Raw genomic sequence first — 24,793 nt, 5'->3', positions numbered from 1 at the left:
CCAACGTCCCCCAACAACGTAACAACTGCCAGCGGTTCGGCCACTCGGCCCTCCGCTGCGGCCTGGCAACTCGCTGCCGCGGATGCGCTGGCAGTCACAGATCCAACACCTGCACACACACACAGCCAAACCAGCGACGCTGTGCCAACTGCGGTGGGCCCCAAGCGGCAAACTTCAGACAGCGCATTGCATACAAACAGGCGCTGAAGCGTAAACAAGACAAGAGCAGGGTACAGTACGACATTCCACGCCCAAGGCCAGCGCCGAACCCAGTAAGGAACGGCGTAACGTTTGCCACGGTTGCACGCCCTGGCGGAACGGCACAGGCCGCGGAACCTCAGTGCCCTTCACAAGCACGTGAAACAACCGCTGCAACAGCTACACAACAGCCACAGACAACACCTGAAACCCAACAAGTATCGTTACCAACACCTATGCCCCCAAACAACACGACCCCACTCCCGGAAATCACGTGCTGCGAAGAAACGCACGCTATACAGGAAAACACATCCACACAAGAAGCCCCAGAACCCCAAGCCCAGAGGAGGAATAGACGTACACGTAAACACAGGGCGGGGAACACGAAATCATCACAACAGGCCACCCAGCAACAACAGATCAACAACACACAGAAAAACAGTCAAGAGGACACCGAGACTGTAACTCACACTACCACCCCCCTCACCACAGAAGTAACACAGGCGCCACAACCTCTGTCACAAAACATAAACACAAATGCCACTCCTAACAACACACCAATACCCGCACTAGCGACCGCTAACTCCACAACAGCACGTCAGGCTGCCACACCCAACACCAACACATCACCTGGGGGAATACTGGAGACACTATTCCCTCGACACACGACCGTTCAAATCCTTCTGGAAACACTATTCCCTCGACACACGACCGTTCAAATCCTTACCAAGGTACTGACGGCCACCACTACACTCATCACCCAGCTCATGAGCGCCGAACCCGGGCAATACTAGGCTGTCATACACACTGCCATCACAGCACTCTTTCACACTCTTACATGAATAATATACCACATCCGGCCCATAACGCAAACCCGTACACACTATCACAGATCCTGTTCTGGAATGCAGACTCGATCCACAACAAAAGGACAGAATTTGCCGCGTTCATGGAGCGCAAGGGAGTCCTTGTCGCGCTACTGAGCGAGACTAAGCTTAAACCGCACAAACAATTAAACTTTCCTGGCTACTGTTTCTATCGTACCGACCGTAGCGAGACTAAGCTTAAACCGCACAAACAGTTAAACTTTCCTGGCTACTGCGTCTATCGTATTGACTGACCGGACAGGTGGAACTGCAATAGTCATACACAAAGACATTGAGCACACAAACATAGAGCTCCCTGAACTGGAAAAAATCGAGGCTACGGCCGTCAGAGTCAAGCTCAACGGAGCCTACGCCACACCGATATCGGTATACAACAGCCCTGTAGGCATTTCAACACGCGATATCAGCACACTACTCAACATTTCACTGCGAGTAATAGTAGCTGGAGATCTGAACGCAAAACACCCAGAATGAAATTCACGCATACGAAATCCCAACGGCAAGAAACTGTACGAACATTCACTACGCAGAAACTAAATTATACTAGCGCCGACTGAACCGACGCACTTTCCCTATCAGAAGGGACACAGGCTAGACGTGATAGACATGGCCCTCATCAAGGGCATTACATCGACACTCAACGTTGCCGTTGAAAACGATCTGCCCTCAAACCACCAACCTGTAATACTATACATTGAGGAAACACTGCAGCACACGGAACAACGCAAGATGTTGGACTACGGGCGTGCGAATTGGACATTGTTCAAGGAAACGCTCGATAGCCACATCCCACCCATACACGAAATTAATGAAACAGCACAAATTGACGAGGCAGTAGAAACCCTCACTAATGCCGTCCAGGACGCAATGGCAGGCACCATACCTGATCGCACCTCACAACACAGTGCGGCCCTGCCCCAGCAAATTCTTGGCCTAATCACAATGAGGAATCGCCTCAGGAGACAATGGCAGCGCACTAGGCGTCAGTACTTCAAACGGCACACTAATAGGCTACGGGGCATCATACACGATAAAATACAAACACATAGAACACAACAGTGGAACCAAAAACTCGAAGGGCTGGACACCGCACGACCTGGCGTGTGGCAACTAGCCTGACACTTCACCAGGGAGAAAATATAGACCCCAACGCTTCAGAGGCCTGACGGACCTGCGTACTCAGCGGAAGAGAAAGCAGAACTAATGGCCCGCACACTCGCATCGTCATTCACACCGAACCTGGTACCATCAGATCCAGTGTTCACACCTGCTACTGACCAAGAGGTTACACGCATTCTAGCCCAACCATCGCGCTACGACATTCGACATGCTAGCCAGCCGAAGTCTCCAGGGCTATAATGCATTCCGTTGCTAGGAAAACCCCTGGTCGTGATGGCATTCAAAACCGTGACCTCCAGGAGTTCACGGATAAAGCAACTGAGTACCTAACACACATAACGAATGCCATACTGAAACACCAACACTTTCCCGCCTTTTGGAAGACGCCCAAGGTCCTGATGTTCAGGAAGCCGGGGAAAGACCACAGCCTCCCACAAAATTACCGACCCATCATACTTCTGAGCTCTTTCAGTAAGATTGTTGAGAAGGTGATTCTCAAACGCATCACTAAGCACTGCATAACAAATGACATCCTGAGACCGGAGCAATTCGGCTTCGGAATCACCACTCCACAACACAACAACTCTTACGGGTCGTTGAACATACAACATATGGCTTCAACATAAACAAAGCTACAGGGGCGGTGTTCCTGGACATCGAAAAGGCTTTCGACCGTCTATGGCACAACGGCCTCATTCGCAAACTCAGCGACGCGGGATTCCCCGATGGGCGGGTGCGTCTAATACACTCATACCTCACAGACAGGAGTTTCAACACTGACGTGCAGGGAACACAATCAACACGACACGGTATACACGCGGGAGTATCCCAGGGAAGCATCCTAGGGCCCCTACTGTTTAACCTCTACATAAACGATCTCCCAACCACAAACACAACGATGGCAATCTACGCGGATGACACAGCCATCGCCGGCCGGAGTGGCCGAGCGGTTCTAGGCACTACAGTCTGGAATCGCGCTACCGCTACGGTCGCAGGTTCCAATCCTGCCTCGGGCATGGATGTGTGTGATGTCCTTAGGTTAGTCAGGTTTAAGTAGTTCTAAGTTCTAGGGGACTGATGACCACAGCAGTTAAGTCCCATAGTGCTCAGAGCCATTTGAACCATTTGAAACAGCCATCCTCGCGCAAGACTGGAAACCATCAAACATTACGTCACGTCTACGGACTGCACTCAGAGTGGCTGAGCCTTGGTTGGAGAAATAGCGTGTTAGAGTAAACATCGACAAGTGCGAAGCCGTTCTGTTCACTAGAAGACCGAAGCAATTGCGCAAACACCGATACTGCAGACCAATAACTCTGCATGCACGCCCAATACGTTTCCGCGAGAAATCAAATACCTCGGTGTCTGGTTGGACCGGAAATTATTCTGCGGGACCACGTACAGTACATGACCAAACGAGCTAGCGCGAGGCTCAAACAGCTCTACCCTATGCTCAACAGGCGTAGCACACTGAACAGAAGGGTGTCGAGGTCCATGTACATGACACTTATCCGACCCCTGATGACGTACGCAGCTCCTGTCTGAGGATACGCTGCGCCTACACGCCTGCGCCGTCTGCAGCTCATACAAAACAAAGTACTCATAATCATAAGCAATGCTCCACGATACACACGCAACGCGGACCTTCACCGGGAATACCGACTTAAGACTCTCACGGAGGTAATCCACAAACTCACCACAAGACTATACAGAAACTCCAGACATTCGCAGAACCCGTTTATTCTGAATCTGGGGAACTACGACCACAACCATAGATGGAAACATAAAAGACCAAAAGACATACTTGTAAGGACCTAACATCTATGGCCAAGCATACGCAAATATAACGGTACAGGCGAGCCCCTGTTAATCAGACGCCATTACTGGATATCCAGCTGGAATACACTGCCTAATAACTGGCACCACGCAGGGAAGCCGTACCGTACACTGCATGCAGACAAGCTCCACACATCCCCCACACAGTGAGATGATCTATGGCCGATCTCCCACTACTGTATAACGATCTTGATTGTTCCAGGAATGTAGCGGCTGCAGCAACTAGGATACATCGCCATCGCTTGCCACGGTAATGATGCATGATACCCATACTAACAAATCCAACCTTTCATGAACTATCGCAGCTAGTAAGTCACTACTGCTCTTACTACCCATCCCACTGTCGCAGAGGTTTTTTTTCCCACGGCACGAGCCATGGCACTTTTTTCCCTCTGCTGTTCAAATCGCTACCCTCACCCGCGTTTCGTTCACTATCTATCACCTGATGGACCGTGTTAATGCGTAGTCTTACCCAGACGCACTGATAACATCACAGCCCAGCATCCTGTGATCCACTTACTAGATAACTAACATGTTTACGGAGCTGACAGTAGAACTTTTGGTTTGGTCACCACGTTGGTGCGGGCGTGGAGGGGCCCCATCTCTTTCTGTACAATCTCTGGTTTAGTCAGTTTATCCAGGTCCCACCTCCTTAAAGTCCCACCTTTTTGCAGTTTCTTCAGATTTAATCTACAGCTCATAACCACTAGATTGTGGTCAGAGTCCACATCAACCCCTGGAAATGTCTTACAATTTAAAACCTGGTTCCTAAATCTCTGTCTTACCATTATATAATCTATCTGAAACTTGTCAGTATCTCCAGGTTTCTTCCATGTCTACAACCTTCTTTTACGATTCTTGAACCAAGTGTTAGCTATGATTAAGTTATGCTCTGTGCAAAATTCTACCAGGCGGCCTCCACTTTCATTTCATACCCCCAAACCATATTCACCTACTACGTTTCCTTCTCTCCCTTTTCCTACTGTCGAATTCCAGTCACCCATGACTATTAAATTTTCGTCTCACTTCACTATCTCAATAATTTCTTTTATTTCATCATACATTTCTTCAATTTGTTCGTCATCTGCAGAGCTAGTTGTCATATAAACTTGTACTACTGTAGTAGGCGTGGGCTTCGTGTCTATCTTGGCCACAATAATGCGTTCACTATGCTGTTTGTAGTATCTTACCCGCATTCCTATTTTTTATTCATTATTAAACCTACTCCTGCGTTACCCCTATTTGACTTTGTATTTACAACCCTGTATTCGCCTGACCAGAAGTCTTGTTCCTCCTGCCACGGAACTTCACTAATTCCCACTATATCTAACTTTAACCTATCCGTTTCCCTTTTTAAATTTTCTAACCTACCTGCGCGATTAAGGGATCTGACATTCCACGCTCCGATCCGTAGAACGCCAGTTTTCTTTCTCCTGATAACGACATCCTCTTGAGTAGACCCGCCCGGAGATCCGAATGAGGGACTATTTTACCTCCGGAATATTTTACCCAAGAGGACGCCATCATCATTAACCATACAGTAAAGCTGCATGCCCTCGGAAAAAATTACAGCTGTATTTTCCCCTTGCTTTCAGCCGTTCGCAATACCAGCACAGCAAGGCCGTTTTGGTTAGCGTTACAAGGCCAGATCAGTCAATCATCCAACCTGTTTGTTGCCCCTGCAACTACTGAAAAGGCTGCTGCCCCTCTTCAGGAACCACACGTTTGTCTGGCCTCTCAACATATACCCCTCCGTTGTGGTTGCACCTACGGTACGGCTATCTGTACCTTTGAGGCACGGAAGCCTCCCCACCAACGGCAAGGTCCACATTAACTTATATTTTTCTACATTTAGAGGAAGCTGCCATTCATCACACCAACTGGAAATTTTGTCGAAATCATGTTGTACGTTCCTACACTCACTCAACAACGGAACCTTCCCGAAAAACACAGCCTCACCAGCAAAAAAAAAAATGGTTCAAATGGCTCTGAGCACTGTGCCACTCAACTGCTGAGGTTATCAGTCGCCTAGAACTTAGAACTAATTAAACCTAACTAACCTCAGGACAGAACACAACACCCAGCCATCACGAGGCAGAGAAAATCCCTGACCCCGCCTCACCAGCAAACAGCGGTAAATTGCTGCCCACCATGTGCGTCAGGTCATTTATGTATGTAGAGAATAAAAGCTGCCTGGGGCACTCCTGACGATACCCTAGTCTGAACACACGCCATCGATGGCCACGTACTGGGTTTTATCTCGTACTTGCCACACAAGCCAACAACGGGTGCAAGCCCATTGTATGAAAAACACGACCACACCATAACACCACCACCTCCGAATTTTACTGTCGAGGTCGGCCTGTACGCTTTTGTCCTGTACGTGTCCCTTCACGTTTCCACTTCACTGTCACATCGGAAACAGTGGACCTAAGGATGTTTGGGAGTGTGGAAATCACGCGTACAGACGTATGACACAAGTGACACCCTATCACCCGATCACGTTCAAAGTCCTTGAATTCCGCGGAGCGCCCCATTCTCCTCTCTCACGATGTGTAATGACTACTCAGGTCGCTGATACGGAGTACCTGGCAGTAGATAGCAGCACAGTGCACCAAATATGAAAAACGTGTGTTTTTGGGGGTGTCCTGATACTTTTGATCACATACTGTATATTTCAAAAAGCGAAGAGTAAAAACGTAATAAAATGCTACTGTGTTTTTGTATAGCTATGCTATTTTCTGCATGTTTTAGAATTAAAAAACCCACTGATGATGGTGATATTTGTCGCCGAAGCTAGTTTGGGAAATATACAAGTAAACAAATAACAAGGTGTTTTGCATCCAGGCGGACTTAATTCCGATATTGTTGTTCATCTGTGTAAAGCTTCACTGTCGTTTCCATTTAACGACCGATCGGAACTTGCTTTCCGAATAGCCCGCGTATATGTAAAGGGTGTATTTCTATACGAAGATTGAGTGCAGTCGGTATCCTAACATCGCTTATATTTGTGGATGACATGGTGTATTAAGTCTGACCTGTGGCTAATTTCGGCTTGCAGTCACAGGACACACACATTGTAAATAAAAAATAAAGTGAATTACTTATTTACATAACAAGAAAATCTACGCAACATATTTCTTACTCTAAATAAAATCTGTATGTACATATTTCAGGAAAAAAGGGAAAAACCCACTGAGGACCCCACAACTTAGGTGAACGGGGTATTAAAGCAAAATAATAATTGTGTACTTGCCAAGAGGTCTTTGCCGAGCAGTTCTAGGCGCTTCAGTCCGGATGCGCGCTGCTGCTACTGTCGCAGGTTCGAATCCTGCCTCGGGCATGGATGTGTGTCATGTCCTTAGGTTACTTAGGTGTAAGTAGTTCTAAGTCTAGGGGACTGATGACCTCAGATGATAAGTCCCGTAGTGCTTAGAGCCATTTGAACAATTTTTTGGAGCAATCTTTAATTCATTATTGCCAATAATCTTTATTTGATCTGCCAAAATTCCCCAGCATATAACCCTTACTCTACTACATTTCTACATCTGGATTATTATTCTGCAGTTCAACTCAAATTTTAGCAGAGCGTTCATGGAACCACTTTCAGTTTCTCTACCGTTCTTGTCTCAAACGCATATATGTTAACGTGCGATATGTTATTTCTCTTTCTTTATCACGAACGTTGTTTCTCCCTAAGTAGGTGTAAATCAACATAATATTTCAGAATTTGGAGGAGGAAGTTTGTTGATGGCAGTTTCGTGGATAGATCCCGCAGCACGAAAAACGTTATCGTTTTCATGACTCCAAGTCAATTCGGATCTCACATCTGAGAGACAGTCTCCCCTCTCTCGTGAACACTTAAACATTTTCTACGTCCTCTGTCAATCCCGTTACGTGAGGGTCCCGTGTCACGCAGAAATACACCATCTGATCAAAAATATAAGAACACCAAATAGTCGACATTAATTTGAGGTACATCTACTCTTCGCCTTTGATGGCTCTGCTGGGAACGCTTTCAACGAGATGCCAGAATGTCTGTGGAGGGATGGTGACACGTTCTTCCTAAAGACCAAAACGAGAGAAAGTCTAGGGGTCTGGTGTGGATTCGATGTTCTAATTCAGTACGAATGTGTTCCAGTGGTTTCAGATCGGGACTCTGGGCACGCCAGCCCATTTGGGGAATGTTATTGTCCATAAACCATTGCGTCACAGATTCTGCTTTGAGGCTACATTGTGATATTGTTACAAACGATCATCATCTCCGAAATATTCCCCTACTCTACCCAACTCGCAGTGATGAAAAAGGTGTTCATTTAGCATTTAGCGTTTTCTTAAGCTTAAGAAGGGGACCACACCGTAACAGGACCATGCCCTAATCACGAAAAACACCCCATATACCATACCATAACATTACGTCCTCCGTATTTCATGTTGGCACTACACGTAATGGCAGGCAAAGTGACGAAGTTATTCACCAAACCTAAACCCTTCCACCGGATGTCCACAGGATATAGCATGAGTCATCATTCCAAATCACCCTTTTCCAGAAATCTACTGTCCACTGGCATCGCTCTTTGCATCACCTCAGGCTTAGCAATGACTACATAATTTTTTGGATTAGGAGGAGCTGCTCGACCACACTACCCCATTCTTTGTAACTCCCTACGCACTGTCACCGTGCTACTTGGACTGCTGCCAGCAGTTTGGAACTCACGAGTGATTCCTTCCGCTGATTTCTTACAACCACACTCTGCAATAGTCGACAGCCTTCGTTCGTCAGTGCATCTACATCTACATATACATCTACATCCATAATCCGCAAGCCACCTGACGGTGTGTGACGGAGGGTACCTTGAGTACCTCTATCGGTTCTCCCTCCTATTCCAGTCTCGTATTGTTCGTGGAAAGAAGGATTGTCGGTATGCCTCTGTGTAGGCTCTAATCTCTCTGAGTTTATCCTCATTGTCTCTTCGCGAGATATACGTAGGAGGGAGCAATATACTGCTTGACTCCTCGGTGAAGGTATGTTCTCGAAGCTTCAACAAAAGCCCGTACCGAGCTACTGAGCGTCTCTCCTGCAGAATCTTCCACTGGAGTTTATCTATCATCTCCGTAACGCTTTCGCGATTACTAAATGATCCTGTAACGAAGCGCGCTGCTCTCCGTTGGATCTTCTCTATCTCTTCTATCAACCCTATCTGGTACGGATCCCACACTGCTGAGCAGTATTCAAGCAGTGGGCGAACAAGTGTACTGTAACCTACTTCCTTTGTTTTCGGATTGCATTTCCTTAGGATTCTTCCAATGAACCTCAGTCTGGCATCTGCTTTACCGACGATCAACCTTATATGATCATTCCATTTTAAATCACTGCTAATGCGTACTCCCAGATAATTTATGGAACTAACTGCTTCCAGTTGCTGACCTGCTATATTGTAGCTAAATGATAAGGGATCTTTCCTTCTATGTATTCCCAGCACATTACACTTGTCTATATTGAGATTCAATTGCTATTCCCTGCAACATGCGTCAATTCGCTGCAGATCCTCCTGCATTTCAGTACAATTTTCCATTGTTATAACCTCTCGATATACCACAGCATCATCCGCAAAAAGCCTCAGTGAACTTCTGATGTCATCCACAAGGTCATTTATGTATATTGTGAATAGCAACGGTCCTACGACACTCCCCTGTGGCACACCTGAAATCACTCTTACTACGGGAGACTTCTCTCCATTAAGAATGACATGCTGCGTTCTGAAACTTCCTGGCAGATTAAAACTGTGTGCCCGATCCAGACTCGAACTCGGGACCTTTGCCTTTCGCGGGCAAGTGCTCTACCAACTGAGCTACCGAAGCACGACTCACGCCCGGTACTCACAGCTTTCATATCAGCGCACACTCCGCTGCAGAGTGAAAATTTCATTCTGGAAACATCCCCCAGGCTGTGGCTAAGCCATGTCTCCGCAGTGTCCTTTCTTTCAGGAGTGCTAGTCCTGCTAGGTTCGCAGGAGAGGTTCTGTAAAGTTTGGAAGGTAGGAGACGAGATACTGGCAGAAGTAAAGCTGTGAGTACCGGGCGTGAGTCGTGCTTCGGTAGCTCAGTTGGTAGAGCACTTTCCCGCGAAAGGCAAAGGTCCCGAGTTCGAGTCTCGGTCGGGCACACAGTTTTAATCTGCCAGGAAGTTTCATATCAGCGCACACTCCGCTGCAGAGTGAAAATTTCATTCTGGATGCTGCGTTCTGTTATTTAGGAACTCTCAAATCCAATCACACAATTGGTCTGATAGTCCATATGCTCTTACTTTGTTCATTAAACGACTGTGGGGAACTGTATCGAACGCCTTGCGGAAGTCAAGAAACACGGCATCCACCTGGGAACCCGTGTCTATGGCCCTCTGAGTCTCGTGGACGAATAGCGCGAGCTGGGTTTCACATGATCGTCTTTTTCGAAACCCATGCTGATTCCTACAGAGTAGATTTCTAGTCTCCAGAAAAGTCATTATACTCGAACACAATACGTGTTCCAAAATTCTACAACTGATCGACGTTAGAGATATAGGTTTATAGTTCTGCACATCTGTTCGACGTCCCTTCTTGAAAAAGGGGATGACCTGTGCCCTTTTCCAATCCTCTTCTAGAGACCTACGGTACACCGCTGCAAGAAGAGGGGCAAGTTCCTTCACGTACTCTGTGTAAAATCGAACTGGTATCCCATCAGGTCCAGTGGCCTTTCCTCTTTTGAGCGATTTTAATTGTTTCTCTATCCCTCTGTCGTCTATTTCGATATCTACCATTTTGTCATCCGTGCGACAATCTAGAGAAGGAACTACAGTGCAGTCTTCCTCTGTGAAACAGGTTTGGAAAAAGACATTTAGTATTTCGTCCTTTAGTCCGTCATCCTTTGTTTCAGTACCATTCTGGTCACAGAGTGTCTGGACATTTTGTTTTGATCCACCTACCGCTTTGACATAAGACCAAAATTTCTTAGGATTCAGAATGATATTTTCACTCTGCAGCGGAGTGTGCACTGATATGAAACTTCCTGGCAGATTAAAACTGTGTGCCCGACCGAGACTCGAACTCAGGACCTTTGCCTTTCGCGGGCAAGTGCTCTACCAACTGAGCTACCGAAGCACGACTCAGGCCCGGTACCCACAGCTTTACTTCTGCCAGTATCTCGTCTCCTACCTTCCAAACTTTACAGAAGTTCTCCTGCGAACCTTGCAGAACTAGCACTCCTGAAAGAAAGGAAAGTTTTAATCTGCCAGGAAGTTTCTTATCAGCGCACACTCCGCTGCAGAGTGAAAATCTCATTCTGGAAACATCTCCCAGGCTGTGGCTAAGCCATGTCTCCGCTATATCCTTTCTTTCAGGAGTGCTAGTTCTGCAAGGTTCGCAGGAGAACTTCTGTAAAGTTTGGAAGGTAGGAGACGAGATACTGGCAGAAGTAAAGCTGTGGTTACCGGGCGTGAGTCGTGCTTCGGTAGCTCAGTTGGTAGAGCACTTGCCCGCGAAAGGCAAAGGTCCCGAGTTCGAGTCTCGGTCGGGCACACAGTTTTAATCTGCCAGGAAGTTTCTTAGGATTTTCTGCCAAGTCAGTACATAGAACTTTACTTTCGAATTCATTGAACGCCTCTCGCATAGCCCTCCTCACACTACATTTCGCTTCGCGTAATTTTTGTTTGTCTGCAAGGCTTTGGCTATGTTCATGTTTGCTGTTAAGTTCCCTTTGCTTCCGCAGCAGTTTTCTAACGCGGTTGTTGTACCACGGTGGCTCTTTTCCATCTCTTACGGTCTTGCTTGGCACATACTCATCTAATGCATATTGTACGATGGTTTTGAGCTTTGTCCACTGATCCTCAACACTATCTGTACTTGAGACAAAACTTTTGCGTTGAGCCGTCAGGTACTCTGAAATCTGCTTTTTGCCACTTTTGCTAAACAGAAAAATCTTTCTACCATTTTTAATATTTCTATTTTCGGCTGAAATCATCGATGCAGTAACTGCTTTATGATCGCTGATTCCCTGTTCTGCGTTAACTGTTTCAAATAGTTTGGGTCTGTTTGTCACCAGAGGGTCTAATATGTTATCGCCACGAGTCTGTTCTCTGTTTGTTAACTGCTCAAGGTACTTTTCAGATAAAGCACTCAAAAAAATTTCACTGGATTCTTTGTCCCTGCCAACCGTTATGAACGTTTGAGTCTCCCAGTTTATATCCGGCAAATTAAAATCTCCACCCAGAATTATAACATGGTGGGGAAATCTACTCGAAATATTTTCCAAATTATCCTCCAGGTGCTCAGCTACAACAGCAGCTGAGCCAGGGGGCCTATAGAGACATCCAATTACCATGTCTGAGCCTGCTTTAACTGTGACCTTCACCCAAATTATTTCACATTTCGGATCTCCGTCGATTTCCTTCGATACTATTGCACTTCTTATCGCTATAAACACGCCTCCCCCTTCACTGTCCAGCCTGTCTCTGCGGTATACATTCCAATCTGAGTTCAGATTTTCATTACTGTTTACATCTGCTTTCAGCCAACTTTCTGTCCCTAATACTATGTGGGCATTGTGACCGATTATTAATGACAGCAGTTCAGGGACCTTTCTATAGACACTGCTGCAGTTTACTATTAGCACATTAATATTGTTATTCCCTGTTGCATTTTGCCTACTCCTACCTTGCCGCGTCTCAGGAGGCGTCTTGTCAGGCCTAGGGAGGGAATTCCCTAACCTAAAAAACCCACATGTGCACTCCACACGTACTCCGCTACCCCTGTAGCCGCTTCCTGCGGGTAGAGCACGCCTGACCTATTCAGGGGGACCCTACATTTCTCCACCCGATAGCGGAGGTCGAGAAATTTGCACCCCAGATCTCCGCCGAATCATCTGAGCCTCTTGGTTTAAACCTTCCACTCGGCTCCAAACCAGAGGGCCGCTCTGATTCCACCCCGCGAGCGAGTCTTTCCGCCTTCACCAATTCCGCCAACCGCCTGTATGAACTGAGGATGACCTCTGAACCCAGACATGAGCAACAATTTGCAGTCGGGTGCACCAAGTGCTCTCTATCGCCGCCGGCAGGGGTTCCTCCACATCTCAGATGAGAACCCCCGGCAAGCAGACAGAGTAAACACTGGCCTTCTTCCCCGCCCTTTCCGCTATTTCCCTAAGGGGCTCCATCATCCGCCTAACGTTGGAGCTCCCAATCACTAATAAACCCCTCCCCCCGTGTGCCTGCTCGGACCTTGATGAAGGAGCGGCCACACGTCCACTCACAGGCAGGTTTACCCGGTCTTGGTTTAGCTGTTGCTGTCGCTTCGCCTTTCCACTTCACAACTACGTCACCAGCAGTCAACTCGGGCTGCTTTTAAAAGGGTCGACATATCTCTGATGGGTTTGTTAGTCAGGTGACATCCAATGACTAGCCAGCATTCGAAATCACTGAGCCCTCCAAGCTGCTGGTACTGCTTCTCTACTTACAACACAATACCCCTCCTCCCCTCCCCAACTCCTTTTATGCTAGCGGGTCTGTCACTCGTGGTATCTACAGGGTGACAATTATTAAGCTATGGAATGTAGTCGAATTAAGTCGGGTGATGAGGAGGGAATTAGATTAGGAAATGAGACACTTAAAGTAGAAAAGGAGTTTTGCTATTTGGGGAGCAAAATAACTGATGATGGTCGAAGTAGAGAGGATATCAAATGTAGACTGGCAATGGCGAGGAAAGCGTTTCTGAAGAAGAGAAATCTGTTAACATCGAGTATAGATTTAAGTGTCAGGACGTCGTTTCTGAAAGTATTTATATGGGGTGTAGCCATGTATGGAAGTGTAACATGGACGATAAATAGTTTGGACAAGAAGAGAATAGAATCTTTCGAAATGTGGTGCTACAGAAGAATGCTGAAGATTAGATGGCTAGATTACATAACTAATGAGGAGGTATTGAACAGAACTGGGGAGAAGAGGAGTTTGTGGCACAACTTGACAAGAAGAAGGGACCGGTTGGTAGGACATGTTCTGAGGCATCAAGGGATCACAAATTTAGCATTGGAGGGCAGCGTGGAGGGTAAAAATCATAGAGGGAGACCAAGAGATGAATACAATAAGCAGATTCAGAAGGATGTAGGTTGCAGTAAGTACTGGGAGATGAAGAAGCTTGCACAGGATAGAGTAGCATGGAGAGCTGCATCAAACCAGTCTCAGGACTGAAGACTACAACAACAACAAGAAAAAAACGTAAATTAGTTACAAACTATGCCGTGCACACACTTATTCAACACGTCAACGTCACTACAGATATTCGGATTTAGGTTATGACTTGTTCGATATGCCTGCCACCATTCGCGATGATGTGGTGCAGACGAATAGCGAAATTCTGCACGACCAGCTGAAATGTAGGAACATCGATGCCGTCGATGACCTCCCGAATGGCTGTTTTCAGCTCAGCAATGGATTTCGGGTTTTTGCTGTACACCTTGTCTTTAATACAGCCCCACAAAAAGGAGTCACATGTGTTCAGATTCGGTGAATATGGCGGCCAATCGAAGCCCATGTCAGTGGCTTCTGGGTACCGCAGAGCCAGAATACGGTCCCCAAAATGCTCTTTCAGGTGGTCAGACAATCTCCTGCGTCGACGGGGTCGAGGTCCGTCTTGCATGAACCACATCTTGTCGAAATCAGGGTCACTTTGAATAGTGGGGATGAAATCATCTTCCAAAACCTTCACGTACCATTCGGTAGTCACCATGCCATCAAGGAATATCGCACTGATTATCCCGTGACTGGACATTGCACACCCCACAGTCATCCGTTGAGTGAAGATACTTCTCGATCGCGAAACGTGGATTCTCAATCACCCAAATGCGCCAGTTCTGCTTATTGAGGAATTCATCCAAATGAAAGTGGGCTTCGCCGCTAATCCAAACCATATTCACACCATAGTCCTCTTCGTCCATTCTATGGGCATTAACATAACCGTTGTTCCATGGCCTTGGGGCTTAATGGTTGATAGGTTCGAATTTTGTATGGGAAGACATGCATGTCTTCAACAGCAATTTGTTGCATTGTATCCCAGTTGATTGGCACCTGTTGTGCAGGTCGTCTGATCGATTTCCTGGGGCTGGTGTGAAACATAGCGCGTGTCTTCTCGATCTTTTCAGGCTTTTTCACCCTTTTTGGGCGACCGACATTGCCAACACTGTCACTCGAATTATAGTCATTCTCTCAAGCTTGCGAATCAAATTCTTGATTGTTAGCTCACTTGGACTGGTTATCTTCAGCTAGAAATCGGTCGCAAACTTCCTTTGAGCCGCGGTTAGGCTGTTATTGCTCGCATAGTAGACACTCACAAGCGCTATACACTCAGGCACACTGTACCGCGACATTTTCACGTGCAAATGGCCGAAGACAACAAGGTACGTGCGCATGTGCATACTAATTCCCATCATGCTCCGCGGCCAGCCGTGCTGTTTGAACGTCCTAACGCAAACCGTTAGGAAGTTATGACGTTTTTGTTTTATATAGTTCAATAATTGTCACACTGTAAATAAATCAGTTAATTTGCATAACAATAACGGATTGCGTCCACTGTTTTCATTCGGTTGCTCGAACAGTCTGATTTCAGTCGAAAGAATGGACGAATTACTCAACCGATACATAAAACTACAACCGAATATGTCGACTGTTTTCTAGCAACTGACTGAACAGATTAGTTTCGTTCGCTTGTTCTTATCGCTACAAAATAGGCTGTACTATTGGTGCTCTATACGCGCTGGTTAGTTACATGTTCCTTAGGTCATTTGAAAGATTCTTTTGTGGAAATGATGTGGAACGAGCCAGTTTGCAGAATACAAACACTGATTACTGCTAACATTGATGAACACGTAGGTTTTTAGTTCCACTCGTGAAACCCACTTAAAAACTATTTACCGACTCCTGTTCATGTGCTACCTCAGTTGCTAGTATGACTCTGCTTATGAACAGAACTGAATGTGATTGTGTGTTTTGTCGAAATTTAGGGGTAGTCCATTTTCATTAACAATCTCTTCTGTGACTCTTTTTCTAACCTAATGATGAAGCACATTGCGGAACACTGGATTTACGTGTATCATAATTAGGACCAGGCTACTTGTTAGACACAGCGATTAAGCTCTTTCGTTGATACGTAAAATAAATTTTGGGGTAATTTTAGGGTGATTAATTAATGTACAACCCGAAAATACCTTCTCATGTTTTCGTCTCGGTCTGATCCTGTTCTGCCTGTAATGGCTAGGTGAGCTATCAGGAATATTTTTAAATGACGAGAAAATCTTGTTTTACCCGGAAGCGTATAAGTATCGGACGCTATCATAAACGAAATTACTAGTAGTGACTTATCGTCTGTACACACTTCCTCACTGATAATGAGGCGGTGAGACCAGGCTATATCGCATTTTGCACATGGAGTCGTTTCTCTATCTGTTCGATGGTAGAGAATCTTGTCTACTTCCGTGGTGTTTGAGCAACGCTGATAGTCACAAGACCACCACGATTAGATCTGCAGAAAACTGATCAACGTCCACTGATTGCAAACCTCAACTAAGGAAGACGTTGAAAGTGAAGTCGCCATTTCTGTACTATTGCAGTTAGTTCAGGTCACTATACTTGTCGTAATTTAATATGAGAGAAGCAGGAGTTACCTCTACCAGTAGAACAGTCTGTTTTCTAGTATTATAATTCTGTCCCTGTCGTAATGCCTCCCATACCCCCCCCCCCCCCCACCCCACACACTCCCCTTTCCTTCATTGCTATTGTTGAAAGACTACAGAAAAGTACCACACAAATCTCACTTTCGCAGTTGCTGGTCACAGCGGAAGCTCACTGTCCCATAAGAGACTAACTCAAATGAGTTATGAATTACACAAATTTAAATACACTCCTGGAAATGGAAACAAGAACACATTGACACCGGTGTGTCAGACCCACCATATTTGCTCCGGACACTGCGAGAGGGCTGTACAAGCAATGATCACACGCACGGCACAGCGGACACACCAGGAACCGCGGTGTTGGCCGTCGAATGGCGCTAGCTGCGCAGCATTTGTGCACCGCCGCCGTCATTGTCAGCCAGTTTGCCGTGGCATACGGAGCTCCATCGCAGTCTTTAACACTGGTAGCATGCCGCGACAGCGTGGACGTGAACCGTATGTGCAGTTGACGGACTTTGAGCGAGGGCGTATAGTGGGCATGCGGGAGGCCGGGTGGACGTACCGCCGAATTGCTCAACACGTGGGGCGTGAGGTCTCCACAGTACATCGATGTTGTCGCCAGTGGTCGGCGGAAGGTGCACGTGCCCGTCGACCTGGGACCGGACCGCAGCGACGCACGGATGCACGCCAAGACCGTAGGATCCTACGCAGTGCCGTAGGGGACCGCACCGCCACTTCCCAGCAAATTAGGGACACTGTTGCTCCTGGGGTATCGGCGAGGACCATTCGCAACCGTCTCCATGAAGCTGGGGTACGGTCCCGCACACCGTTAGGCCGTCTTCCGCTCACGCCCCAACATCGTGCAGCCCGCCTCCAGTGGTGTCGCGACAGGCGTGAATGGAGGCACGAATGGAGACGTGTCGTCTTCAGCGATGAGAGTCGCTTCTGCCTTGGTGCCAATGATGGTCGTATGCGTGTTTGGCGCCGTGCAGGTGAGCGCCACAATCAGGACTGCATACGACCGAGGCACACAGGGCCAACACCCGGCATCATGGTGTGGGGAGCGATCTCCTACACTGGCCGTACACCACTGGTGATCGTCGAGGGGACACTGAATAGTGCACGGTACATCCAAACCGTCATCGAACCCATCGTTCTACCATTCCTAGACTGGCAAGGGAACTTGCTGTTCCAACAGGACAATGCACGTCCGCATGTATCCCGTGTCACCCAACGTGCTCTAGAAGGTGTAAGTCAACTACCCTGGCCAGCAAGATCTCCGGATCTGTCCCCCATTGAGCATGTTTGGGACTGGATGAAGCGTCGTCTCACGCGGTCTGCACGTCCAGCACGAACGCTGGTCCAACTGAGGCGCCAGGTGGAAATGGCATGGCAAGCCGTTCCACAGGACTACATCCAGCATCTCTACGATCGTCTCCATGGGAGAATAGCAGCCTGCATTGCTGCGAAAGGTGGATATACACTGTACTAGTGCCGACATTGTGCATGCTCTGTTGCCTGTGTCTATGTGCCTGTGGTTCTGTCAGTGTGATCATGTGATGTATCTGACCCCAGGAATGTGTCAATAAAGTTTCCCCTTCCTGGGACAATTAATTCACGGTGTCCTTATTTCAATTTCCAGGAGTGTATGTGCCACCCACAAAAGGCAACAGCTCACCTCCAACCATTCCGCAGTCGCCGCGAAATACAGAGCACCTGAAGAGCTTCATTCCTCTGCCCTTGTCGGTGCCTTTGCGCGCGTGTGTATAGCTAAAACTAATCTCTCAGCTTCCTCGATTATTACTGAGGCATACGTTTAGCACGTGAACAAGGCATCCGTTATCTATTGGCAGCATGTTCTATGAGTTATTCTTATGAAAATAATCAAAGCTCATCATAATTATCCCAGTTATTGTCCAAATCAGGCGATATCTAGCATCACAGAGGTTAACGTCTTTATCTCTTACTGGAGAGAAATATATCTAAGTCCACGATACAGGACAAATTTAATTTTTGTCTTCTAATCGAATTTTTAATTTTGATGTCTCCTTTTGTAGTCTGCTAGACTACAAAAGAAATACAGATATCAGAAAGGAATTAATTATTTTCGATATAAACAGTAAGGTTGACGTATACCGACAAAAATGGATATCCCATCTGTTACGGACGGACAAATGAAGATTACAACTACATTTTGGCGATAAACTCCGCAAGGTAAAAGATGCATTGGAAGACCTGCAAAACGATGGAAGGACCAGGTGTAGTTGCAACAGGCTGAGGAAAGCCTAATGCGTGACGGAAGAATAAGAAGATGTCTGTTACGTCTGAACGAAATTTAATCTTACGGAATATAAGATTCACAATGTTATTCTCTCTGTACACGGCCGTGAAACAGTACATGCTGCTGATTCAGAAGTTATTATGCAAAGTTTTCAATAGTGTTCAAAACAGACAAATACCCAAATCCCTGAACTTTCATGGTTTGAACTGCGAGTTGCAGTCGATCACAGAACTTCGAGACTTCACTGATATTCTAAATAAATAATTACGTTCTATTTTGTAAAGGTATTTATCTGGAATACTATCAATAGCTAAGTATATTAGGAGGGATTTGTTAGCAGTGACTGCTCAATCTGTCGACGTAATCCGTTAGCACGTACAAAAATAATAAGTCTTTTATGAGTTATGAGTCTTCTGACTGGTCTGATGAAGACCTTCACTAACTCCACTCCTGCGCCAACCCGTTCATCTCAGAGCAGCAATGGCATCCTACATCTTCAATTATTTTTTGGATGTGTCTCAACCTCTCACTTCCCCTACAGTTCTTACCCTCTACAGCTCCCTCTAGTAGCATGGATGTTACTCCCTAATGTTCACACACGTCCTATCGTACACTCATTTCTCCTTGTCAGTATTTTCCATGTGACCCCTTCTTCGACGATTCTGCAGAAAAGCTCCTGATTCCCTACTTTCAAATCAAATGGCTCTGAGCACTATGGGACTTAACATCGGAGGTCATCAGTCCCCTAGAACTTAGAACTACTTAAACCCAACTAAACTAAGGACATCACACACATCATGCCCGAGGCAGGATTCGAACCTGCGACTGTAGCGGTCCAGACTGAAGCGCCTAGAACCTCTCGGTGGAGATTTTCCTGAACAGCACGTTGCTAGGCGTTCGAGATATGATCAATAACGTTCATGTCTGGGGAGTATGGTGCCCAACGGAAGTGTTTAAACTTAGAAGAGTGTTCCTGGAGCCACTCAGTTACAATTCCGGACGTGTGGGGTGTCGCATTGTCCTGCTAGAATTGCCCAAGTCCGTTGGAATGCACAGTGGACATGAATGGATGAAGGTGATCAGACGGGATGCTTACTTACGTGTCACCTGTCAGATTCGTATCTAGACGTATCATGGGTCCTGTATCATTGCAACTGCACTCGCACCACACCATTACAGAACCTCCGCCAGCTTGAATAGTCGCCTGCTAACATGTAAGGTCTATGGATTCATGACGTTGTCTCCATACCGGTACACGTCCATCAGCTCGATACAATTGAAACGAGACTCGTCCGACCAGTCCAATGGTGTCGACGGGGCCAGGCAAGGCGTAAAGCTTTGTGTCGTGCAGTCATCAAGGATACACGAGTGGGCCTGTAACGCCGGAAATGCATATCATCCTATTTCCATCTATTGTACTATAATTTTTTTCCTTATTTTGTCACCTGAAGATATGATATTTCTGTCTCTTTATTGTAATTGTTTTACTATTTGTATATATATGCATTTATGTCGATGTATAATTGGTTTGTTTTGTGAATATTATTTGTATTTATACGCTGGGTCTGGCCTAGGGAAAACTATGCTATCGAACGAATACATCGATAGGTCGTGTGGAGAACCAAAGTGTTTAGGATCTTTGGTAGTGTTAACTCTGCCGCGTGGAGCGCGGGCAGAGCAGAGGGAGTCTGGCTGGAGTAGGGTAGTGGAGCAGGTGTGTTGTGTGAAGCTCCCGCGAGTTGCCGCGCTTTCGGGGTTTGGCAGCATGTAATTGCGCTCGACTTGCGATGATAGTTAATGACATGGTGTCGCGGACAGGAAGCATTAGCTGGCGCACATCAAGAGCCCGTTTCGTCTGGTGACCGTGTCGAGAAGAAGGCGCGCCAACATCCAGCTTCTGCAACAGCAACGGCCGACAATGAGTGACTGTCGCCACCTCCTCGATCGACGGTTTCAAACCTTCAATCAGCCAACAAGGAAGACTGGAAGCACGTAAAGTTTTAGAACTGTATGGCAGACCTCAGCTTTTCAAACTTTTAAAATTGTTGCATCACAAAATTACAGCAACTTAGCATGAACCTTTGTTGCTCATTGTCCCAATTGCATTGCCAAGCAGGGTCCCTTCCTTTTCCGAAATGAGCCCGAGTGTCGTTGAAATTCAAATTTCACTGCTTTAATTTCAAAGTACAGTTAAGGTATTCATAGCTGGCTACAATATTTAGATTGCACAAGCACAAATTAAGAGTGCGAGTTTTGTTACCGTATTTTAGTTACCTGTGACTGCAGCTCAGCTTGGTACATACTAAATTTTACTATTGTTAATTGCTCAGAATCATTTAATTCAAGTTCGAAGTTAAATCTCTTATTTCTAAATTGCGTAGATTCAAGTAGCTTTTGAAATGATTGTTGAGGTAGTCCAAGACTAACCGTATTTTACTGAATTTCGATGTGCTTCAGAAAGAAAGCTCACTATTAACTTCAGTCACTAAATTAACTTTCGATTTTCCGGTTTTATTAATTCTTCTGCTAAATTAAGTCAGAGTGTAGCGAAATTTATTACTTCTGACAAACTTTCAGTTTTCACACTACACGTGTCAACCTTCAGTTGCCACGCTTCTAGTGCTAATTATATGTGTAATAACCTTTCTTTTTCAGTTACTTTAGTAATTGTCCTTAGGACTGGCGACCGTAATTTCCCCCAAATCTCAAATATCTAATTACCGCTAGTTAATTGTTAACGTAACGGCCGCACATTTACTTTCTTTATTAACTTTACCCCTTTTCAAAATTAATTTCCACCAGTTTCATTTGCATTTTTCCTTTCATTTAGATGTAACCCTTTCCTCCCTCTTTACCGACAGATTAACTTCGGTGACGATTGCTTTCCCCAAATTTCCATTAGGTACACGCGGTTTAATTTTTCACTGTCATTAAGGTCGATAAGTGAGGGGGAGGTTACAGGCCTTCAGCTCTAAAAGCCCGTACCGATGATGGTTCGCACGCTGACAGTTGCTGATGGTCCAGCATTGAAATTTGCAACAATTTGCAGAAGGGTTGTACTTCGATGACGTTGAATGATTCTCTTCAGTCGTCCTTGGTCCAGTTCTTGCAGGATCTTTTTCCGATCCCAGCGATGTCGGAGATTTCACATTTTACCGGATTCCTGATATTCACGGTACTCTCGTGAAATTATCGTACGGGAAAATCCCCACTTCATCGGTACCTCGGAGATGCTGTGTCCCGCCACTCGTGCGCCGACTATAACACCACGTTCAAACTCACTTAAATCTAGATAACCTACCACTGTAGCAGCTGTAGCTGATGTAACAACTGCGCCAGACACTTGTTGTCTTATGCAGGCGTTGCCGATCGCAGCGCCGTCTTCTGCCTGTTTAATTTCTCTGTATTTGAATATGCATGCCTATACCAGTTTCTTTGGCGCTTCAGTGTATGTTAATAACTATATGAAAATCTTGTAGTGAATGATCTTAATTTTGCCATGATTATGAAAATAAGTGGGTGACAGCTGCCAAAGTCAATAGTTTCACCAGCTGCGTCATAGTCGCATATATGAACAGTGTTCCAATACTGTCAAATGTTTTTTATTGTAGTCTTTGATCACAATATCAATTCTTTTGACGATGACTGGTTTCAGTCAGTAACGACTGGACATGGTAGAAAAGATCTGAGGATAGTCATTACTGACTGAAACCGGTCATCGTCAAAAGAATTGATATTGTGATCAAAGACTGGAATACAAAACATTTGGAAGTCAATAGTGAAGTGAATGGCGCCACTGCGAACCGTGTCAGCACCGAGATAACACGAAGCGAGTTTCGTAAGTAGGGAACTGCAGGGCGAGCTGAAATAACGAAACCACACTTCAGAGACGCAAGTGTCCATAATAGGAATACGTGGCACCATTACTCCACTCTGGGGTAACGGAAAAATTAATTTGGTCGGATGTCTTATGGCGCACTGTTTCCAACTTATGAGGTACATTTACGTCCCAAGAGTGAAATATGGAGGTGGGGAGTTCGTTGATTATTTGGACAGTCACATCGTGCTATTCCATGGGCCCCGTGGTTACTCTGCAAGGGGTCGCATTACTGCCAAGGAGTATGTGACCACTTTGGCTGATCAAGTACATTCCATGGTATACTGTGTTTCTTTTCCAATGGAGTTGCTGTGTTCCTGTCCGACAAGGCCCCTGTACTCACAGCATCGTCCAAGACTGGTTTTGTGAACACGCGGAACAACTGTCGCATCTCCCCGTGGCAATCACAGTCACCAGATCTCAATATTATTGAACATTTGTCTTCTATTTTGGAAAGAAGGGTACCTGATAACTATTCAACTCCATCATCGGTACCTGAACTTTGTAAGAGATCCGTGATCCCACGAACATATACATTAGTATCCGAGACCCAGGTCGATAGAAGACAGGAATCGATTGTCGAGCGCTGCAGGAGGCAGTGAGATTAGTGTCAGGTGTTGGCAGTAGTGGAAAGACGGGCAAAAAATAAAAAGAATAGCGGTCGAGCTGAGTACGGTGTCAATGGCGGATGTGCCGATTGAGGAGTAAGTTGTAAATTCACCGGAGTGTGACAAATGAACGCGTTATCTTATCGTCGTGGGGTTGACCCTCATCAATACCTATTCGCGAGTGATATGAAACAGAAAATGACAAGCGCCGAGTCACGTGTTTCGCGTCAACCGCGTCGGCCAGCAACAACCGTGGATTGCAATGAGGATTGTTGTGAATGTTAACCATCATCATTGCGTGTGACGAAGTACTTAAAATCAGCAAGCAATAGAAGATATAACCATGATTAAACGTGTAAGGTGAAGCGAGAAACTGCCTCAGAAATGGTGTGTTAATAGAAAATACATATCAGTTTGTATATCCCAACCTTTGTGGTCTTAAATAATAGAAAAACTTTCAATCATCAGCTATTCCGTCTCAGAACAGCTGCACTCTGTTGTAATACGCCCGAAACCATGGCAGAAAAAACCGATGGCCTTTCATCTATTAAGCACACACTCATATATTCATAATAATTAACTGTTTGGCGGCTTCGGTAAATCACACAAAACCCAATAAAGGATATAACGGGGTGTTTCAACTTACTACTGTTTTGAGTGGAAGAATGGATAAAATTGCCTTGAAAACCGTACGGGACCTGTGTTTATCCATTCTCAGACGACAGGAAGCTGTTTTGAGTTCCTAGGTTTTCCTTCACCATATTAGGCATGGTAATGTCTCGTGTTTCCATCTTTCTGTCTACCGCCTGTAGGTATCGAACAGTTATAACTCGTGACGCGTTATAAGCATTGTCAACATAGAACAAACTTTGAACATGTTCGTTTTTAGAAGCGTACTGAATAAAAGTTCATTATAGTGTGTTTTAATGAACCTTAACTATTTTTATCCATTGTTACACAATTTGACCTGAATGCTTGAAAGTCTGTGCCCCTTTATCGGTACGTTTATTCTGTATTCCTCCGTCACTAGGGGGCTTGGTACGTGGCTACAAGGTTGGTTGGTTTTGAGGAAGGAAACCAGACAGCGAGGTCATCGGTCTCATCGGATTAGGGAAGGACGGGGAAGGAAGTCGGCCGTGCCCTTTGAAAGGAACCATCCCGGCATTTGTCTGGAGCGAGTTAGGGAAATCACGGAAAACCTAAATCAGGATGGCCGGGCGCGGGATTGAACCGTCGTCCTCCCGAATGCGAGTCCAGTGTCTAACCACTGCGCCACCTCGCTCGGTGTACG

This window comes from Schistocerca serialis, chromosome 1 (genome assembly GCF_023864345.2).
Source record: "Schistocerca serialis cubense isolate TAMUIC-IGC-003099 chromosome 1, iqSchSeri2.2, whole genome shotgun sequence".
Taxonomy (NCBI): domain Eukaryota; kingdom Metazoa; phylum Arthropoda; class Insecta; order Orthoptera; family Acrididae; genus Schistocerca; species Schistocerca serialis.
The sequence above is the reverse complement of the archived record's forward strand: the minus strand, read 5'-3'. Positions refer to the sequence as shown.